The sequence below is a fragment of the Passer domesticus genome, chromosome 5, assembly GCF_036417665.1.
Source record: "Passer domesticus isolate bPasDom1 chromosome 5, bPasDom1.hap1, whole genome shotgun sequence".
NCBI classification, from domain to species: domain Eukaryota; kingdom Metazoa; phylum Chordata; class Aves; order Passeriformes; family Passeridae; genus Passer; species Passer domesticus.
The window spans coordinates 20,370,580-20,376,579 of NC_087478.1; positions in this window are offsets into that span (position 1 = coordinate 20,370,580).

Consider the following 6,000-nt stretch of genomic DNA (forward strand, 5'->3'; position numbering starts at 1 on the left):
CTATCTACCTTTTTTAAAGGTCAACTGTAGAACAACAATTTTAAATAATTATTTTGTAAATTTTTTTAATTAATTTATAAAACTATTCTAAAATTATGAGAAAATATATTCTAAAGCAGTTTGCTGTGATGAAGAAAGAAGATAGAATGGAACTTATCAAATTATACATTTTCACTTTATCATTCTTCAGTAACATGCTAATATATCCCTTACTCTTATTTTGCATAAGAACTTTAAATAATTTTTTGTTAAAGTCAAGAAAAGAAATGAAAATAAATTTTGGAATTTTCAATTTCAGTGCTAAAATATGTTTTAGTCTGTGTCGAATTCTTCCACCTGCTACTTTTTCGTGGAAAATAGGCAGCCATCTTTATGTGTCGTGTCAGAAAAACAAGGAAAATAAGATAAACAGTAATTAAACTATGTAGGTCAAATTACTGCAGAGACAGTCACGGTAGCAGTTGCTGTTTCAGCCCAAGCCATGGACCTCAAGGCTTTACCACTTCACAAGTAGCAGTGGTTTTGTCTCCTGTAACGTTGCATCTTTGTGATGCAGGATCCACTCCACAGTATTCTTACAGTCAGCAATCCCATCCTGCATCTTTACCACTCGTCTGCTGGTCTAGCATTCACTTCCCTAGTCAAATAGGAATTTCCTCACAGAATAAGCTATCTCTTTTGGGAGCAGCATTAAATAATAAGAGGAAATAATTATCAACTTTTGAATTACTGTACTTGGTGGAAGTGATGGTGCAGAATAGAATAAAGCCAAAGAGCCTGAGGAGTTACAAAAATGGGTCTGCAGAGATATGGGATACCAAACGAAAAGAGGTCAGAGAACAATAATCAAACCACTCTTCACACCTCATTAAAATCTACCAATTTGTCTCCAATGTCCAGCAACATCCTCCTGGCTTCTATCATCAAAATATTCAATATTTTTATTTCAAAACAAGACTTAGAGTTGCTAGTAGAGAAGGTTCCCTTCCCCACAGCAAGCCTCACACAGGGGTGGCCTGCAAATTGTTCACTCCAGTGCTCTTGGGCTTTTCTTTGTGGATACTGCTCAGTGTAAGAACAACCTCACCGCCCACTCAATGTTCCCCTGCTGAGGCTGCCAGCAACAGTGTTAGTTTTTGTTTGGGACTTTATGAGGTGGACATCTGTCCATTAACAACTGGAGAAGAGCCACCAGTGTCATGCCCCACAGCTGCCAGCCTGTCAGCAGGCATTAACAATTTCATATAACATTCAGTTGCTGCTGAGTGAGCTGGATTCAACCCAATAACCTGGTGCTAAACATTTCTGTGCTCCTTCAAATCATAAGAGTATGGCTTTGGGTGGCTCCTGGTTTCACTTTGATATAACACAAATTAAGTGTTCCTGCTGGCTGTGAGGCAGCAGGAAAGATGAAATAATAGAACAGCCACACCTGGCAGCTAAGAGAAGCTGGTAAAGATCTTGAAATACCACAATACACTATAAATAAAAAGCAGGATGCATAATGTGTGAAGGCAGAGCTGGTGGAAAGCTTCCAAGCAGTGTAAGCAAAGGTTGAACTCAGCTGATCCAAGAATGAAACATGGAAGAACCAATCCCGTTATTAATGAGTGGCAAAAATCAACATTGTGATTTTGGCAGAATGGATTGCAAGGCTGAAGGTACATGGAGTGGAGGGATGGGAGGCAGGGGACTTATCTGAGGATGTGGGATCTCACTTTCCTTCTCCCCACACATCACCTCCTCTTCTGCCAGTCTGATTCCACTGAGATGAGTCCCACCTCCTTGGCATCAGCCACTTCATCTCCAGCAGAGAGATAGGCACCTGTAACCTGTTTCTCAGCAGCTGTCCCCTGAGCCTCAGTCACATGTCAGATCCTACCCTGCACACACCATATCTATCCCCTTTTCCTAAGCCCACCCTTCCTCTTCTCTTTCTCGATTCCAGCACATCCCCACCTCCAGCCCTCATTTCTCCAAAGTACCACCCTAACCTCCACAAACCCCAGGCAGAAGGGCTTTCTCTGTACAATGCTCACCCACCATGGCCATGGGACAGAACCCATCCTCCAATTTACACTGGTCTGGGCACTCTTTTCCTTCAGCCCTTCAGAGGATGGGGCTGATTTCCCCAATTTGCTCCCGGGATTCTTGCCACTGGTGAGCATTGCCCTCCCACGCAGTCAGACCCAGGCAGTGTTGTGTCTCTTGCAGGTAAATTATGGGAGCTCAGGTTGCACTGGTAGTTCTGCTTAGCACCACATGCATTTGGCATGCCCTGTGCACATCCAAGATTTGCTTTCCTCATTTACAAATTACTTTGTCAGTTGCCTTTGTCTTGATTTACCACTTATTTCTCTTTAGTCAAGATTTGCTAAATATTTTCCACAGTTCTTTGCCAGCTCCAGCCTAAAGAATTCAAACTGCTTTTGGATAACTATGACTAAACTCCATCCAGTCCCCCCTATCTGGGGTTCAGCTACCTATAGATGTGGCACATTATAAGCAACTATTACTTGTGTCTTCGTTTGTTTGAGAGAGTCACTTTAGGTGCTAGTAAGGTTGTAAATCTTTTTCTAGGACTGGAGTCTGCAAGAGATCTGACCAACAAGCACATACTGTGGACATCCTCAAATCTTATTGTCTGAGCATCTGTGTCAGGGGACTGACCTGAATACACGTGCTCTCATTCTGGCCTTTGTCACCAGGTTTCTGTACTATGGAAACCAGGGCACTGGGGAAGAGACATGGAAGTCAGTGAGCTCCTCCTCAGGATGTACATTAACCATACAAGGAAACCAGGGAGCTTGGGAGGATTCTGTTGTTTAACCTGAGAGTATTTTCCTTCCTATGTGTGCATAAACTTTCCAGGTGGAAGTATGTCCTGAATGCACCAAAGTCCTCTTCTGTATTACAGCAATTCAAGCCACTGACAGCTCCTGCTGTCCACTGGGGCATCTGATGCTCTGTGGGCGAGTCTGTTTTGTGCAGTGGAGACCAAATAAGTGTTTAACTTTTTTCCAAATAAAGCAGTTTACCTGCAGGGTACAATGAAATACCCTGAGAGCAGCCTGGAATTTTTAAATGGTAAAGCATGAAAAATTGCAGTATTTGTTCAGTGTTGAACATTTTTAGTTTTCCTGGCCTATTTTTGGAACCTGAGATGGTCTCAATGTGGAATAGTTCTGTGCTGCACCTTCTAAGCCCTAAAGCTGCCACTGACCAAACTGGCAGGTCTCAGTCCCACACCTCATTTGCAGAGCAGCTCTGCTGTTGCTGTCTCTGCACACCCTTTAGTTTGGACACAGCATTACATTCCTGCAGTTACAGTTTTTTTCCTCTTCTGGCATCTTTGCATATGCAAGGCTACCTCTGACTCGTGCTTCTCTTTGCAGCTAAGAAAATACTAAAAGGAGCAGCAGAATTCTCCCCTGGGAGCCTCCTACAATGTGGCTTGCACTCAGTGCTTTCCAGGGCTCAGATCTAAGCTTTTAAAGGCAACACAGAAGGCTCTTTTTCCTTTTTTTTTCTCTACAATTTTGAATAACTAACTTGTTTTCCTTTTGAGAATGACAGATCTAATTTATATTTAAATCTTTCTAATCCCTTGCCAAGCTACCATGACAATAGGCATTGAAAAAAGTCAGTAAATAACAATTTTCCTAATTACCTGATTGCCCTGATTGCCATTCATGTTTCGTTGTCTTTTATGTCATTCTATGCCAATGCACTTGAAAGTTATATCTTCCAAAGTGAAAGCTAAAATCAATCTGGGTGAAATAGGTTTATGTCAAGAAAGATATATTCCTGTTTATCAAGTGTACCTAATGAAAACAGCAGCTTCAACAAATGAGCAGAGAGAGAGACACCCTTCCTCACAGAGCCCAAGTGAAAAAAGGTTTGGGAACATAAACTCCAAATTAAACCAACAGCACTAGCACAGGATGCTTTTGAAGCTTATCTCATGCTGAAGTGTCACTGGTGAAAACCCAAACAATACAGGTAATTAACTGCTGCATGTCTGCAGATTTATTCCAATGAACCCCCATTCCTTAATACAGTGGGTATTTGGAATCATGCCTTTAGCAAGAGTAAGTAAACTGGCCTATTCCTGTGCACTGGTGTGGTCATCTGGGAAAGGATCCTTTCCAAGGTTCAAAGCACACTTGGGAAGAGAGAGAAGCACACATCCTCACCACAACAGCAGAGAACAGGAGCTTAACCAACTTTGCCACTGTAAATACTGGAGAGTACAAGAGGCACTTACCAGCATTCCCTGGACTCCTTAATTCTTGTCATTCAGGACACCACTGGATCTCAGAAAATCTGGCTTCTTGTTCTCAGATGACAGACTTTGCTTTTACTTACCAGCACGTGTCTGGTGGGCCAGAATATTTATTTTCTGTTAAGGACATGTAATCCACCTGGGTGTTACTCATGTAGTAGACATGCAAAATCCATGTTAATATTCTCCACCCACTTTTTTTTTCTAAAATACTGATGTTTTTATTGGCCATTACAGGGAATAATTACAGGGTAGAGAGTATGACAGATGATACTGACTAGCAAAAACTCTCTTTGGTTCGGAATCTTGGCCTTTACCCCAAACATATGAAAACATATCACTGCCCCAAGCAAAGATACACACAAGGCTCAGGGGGGAGGAGGCTTTGTTTCCTGGTTATTCCTTCACAACATGTCGTGTAAAAGGAAGCAGAAGGGAACGAGGAAGGAGGAAGAAGAATACCTGGGAATAAGCTCTGCCATCTGTGTCTGGGGTGACTGGGGGAGTTACAGTTCCCTTACATCTCTCACCTGGAAGATCTCTACATGTGCAGCAAGACAGGTAGAACAAATGTGGGCAGCCAAAATCACCTTCAGCTGTCTTTTACTGGAGCACAACAAGCGGGAGCAGGGAGATCAGTTCCTCTTCTATTTCCAACTCTGAGAAATTGTATTTGACTCATCAGTGTGGACTAGATTAATTTCTTTAAAACTGCTATTTTCCCTACTAGTTTCTGAGAGGTATTTTTATTTTTTAGAACAGATTGGTGTTTTCTCTTAAAAAATAGTTTGATCAAATTGTTTCTATCCAGTAGTCCTCCACAGTGCAGCTGATTGACAGGGTCTTTGACATCCTCATCTTTGCATGTACCAACTTGATTCAGATTGATTTCAAGGATTTTCTTCCAAGACTTTCTTGGTGTTCTATCTCATGAGCATTAAAACTTGTCTGGTGAGTCTGCTTTCCCCCCACAACCTGCTTGTAAAGCCAAGGAGAGTTAAAACTCCTTAAAGCTTTGCTATAACTATTAGTAAACTGAAAGAAAATTTTGGAATGTAGACTAAAAGCTTATGACCAATATTTGCTCTGTATTGTAAAAAATTCAAGGGTTCCAGAAGCCTTTTTTGTTTATTTTCTTTCCCTTTTACTGGCTTACATATCACTTCTGAAGAAATCAGAACTAGATCAGTACGCATTTCTGATTAGATCTATCTAGAAGTGGTTTGTTCCTCATGCAAAAACTACTAGAAGATTCTTCTTACTTTTTTCTACTGCATTGAGCATCAGACCCAGATTTGCTTATGATTTCCATATTGAGAACAATAATACAAGTCATTTTAAGTCCAGTCTGACAAAGCCTTTATGCACTTTATGAATTATTTAAAAAAATAAGAATCTCAGTTTAAAGGAACGCTTGAAGCAACAGACCCTGTTGTCTGTTAGCTTTAAAACCTAAGTATCCCATTTACTAAGCCTGCTGAGAAAAGTGCCCATTAAAGTAGGCCATAAATGTTCTGTGTGAAATTGTCTACCTGAATTTGAATTAAAAATAAAAAACCCAAGACTTTTCAGCGGGACTGGGGTAGGAGGTTGCTTACCTGCTAGCTCCCATACCAGTAAGTTTCGACATCTAACACAGCTGGAATGCAGCCTTAAAGAAAATCTGCATTATAAACTGCCTTGGAACTGCTTCACCTGCTTGGGGAACTAATTTA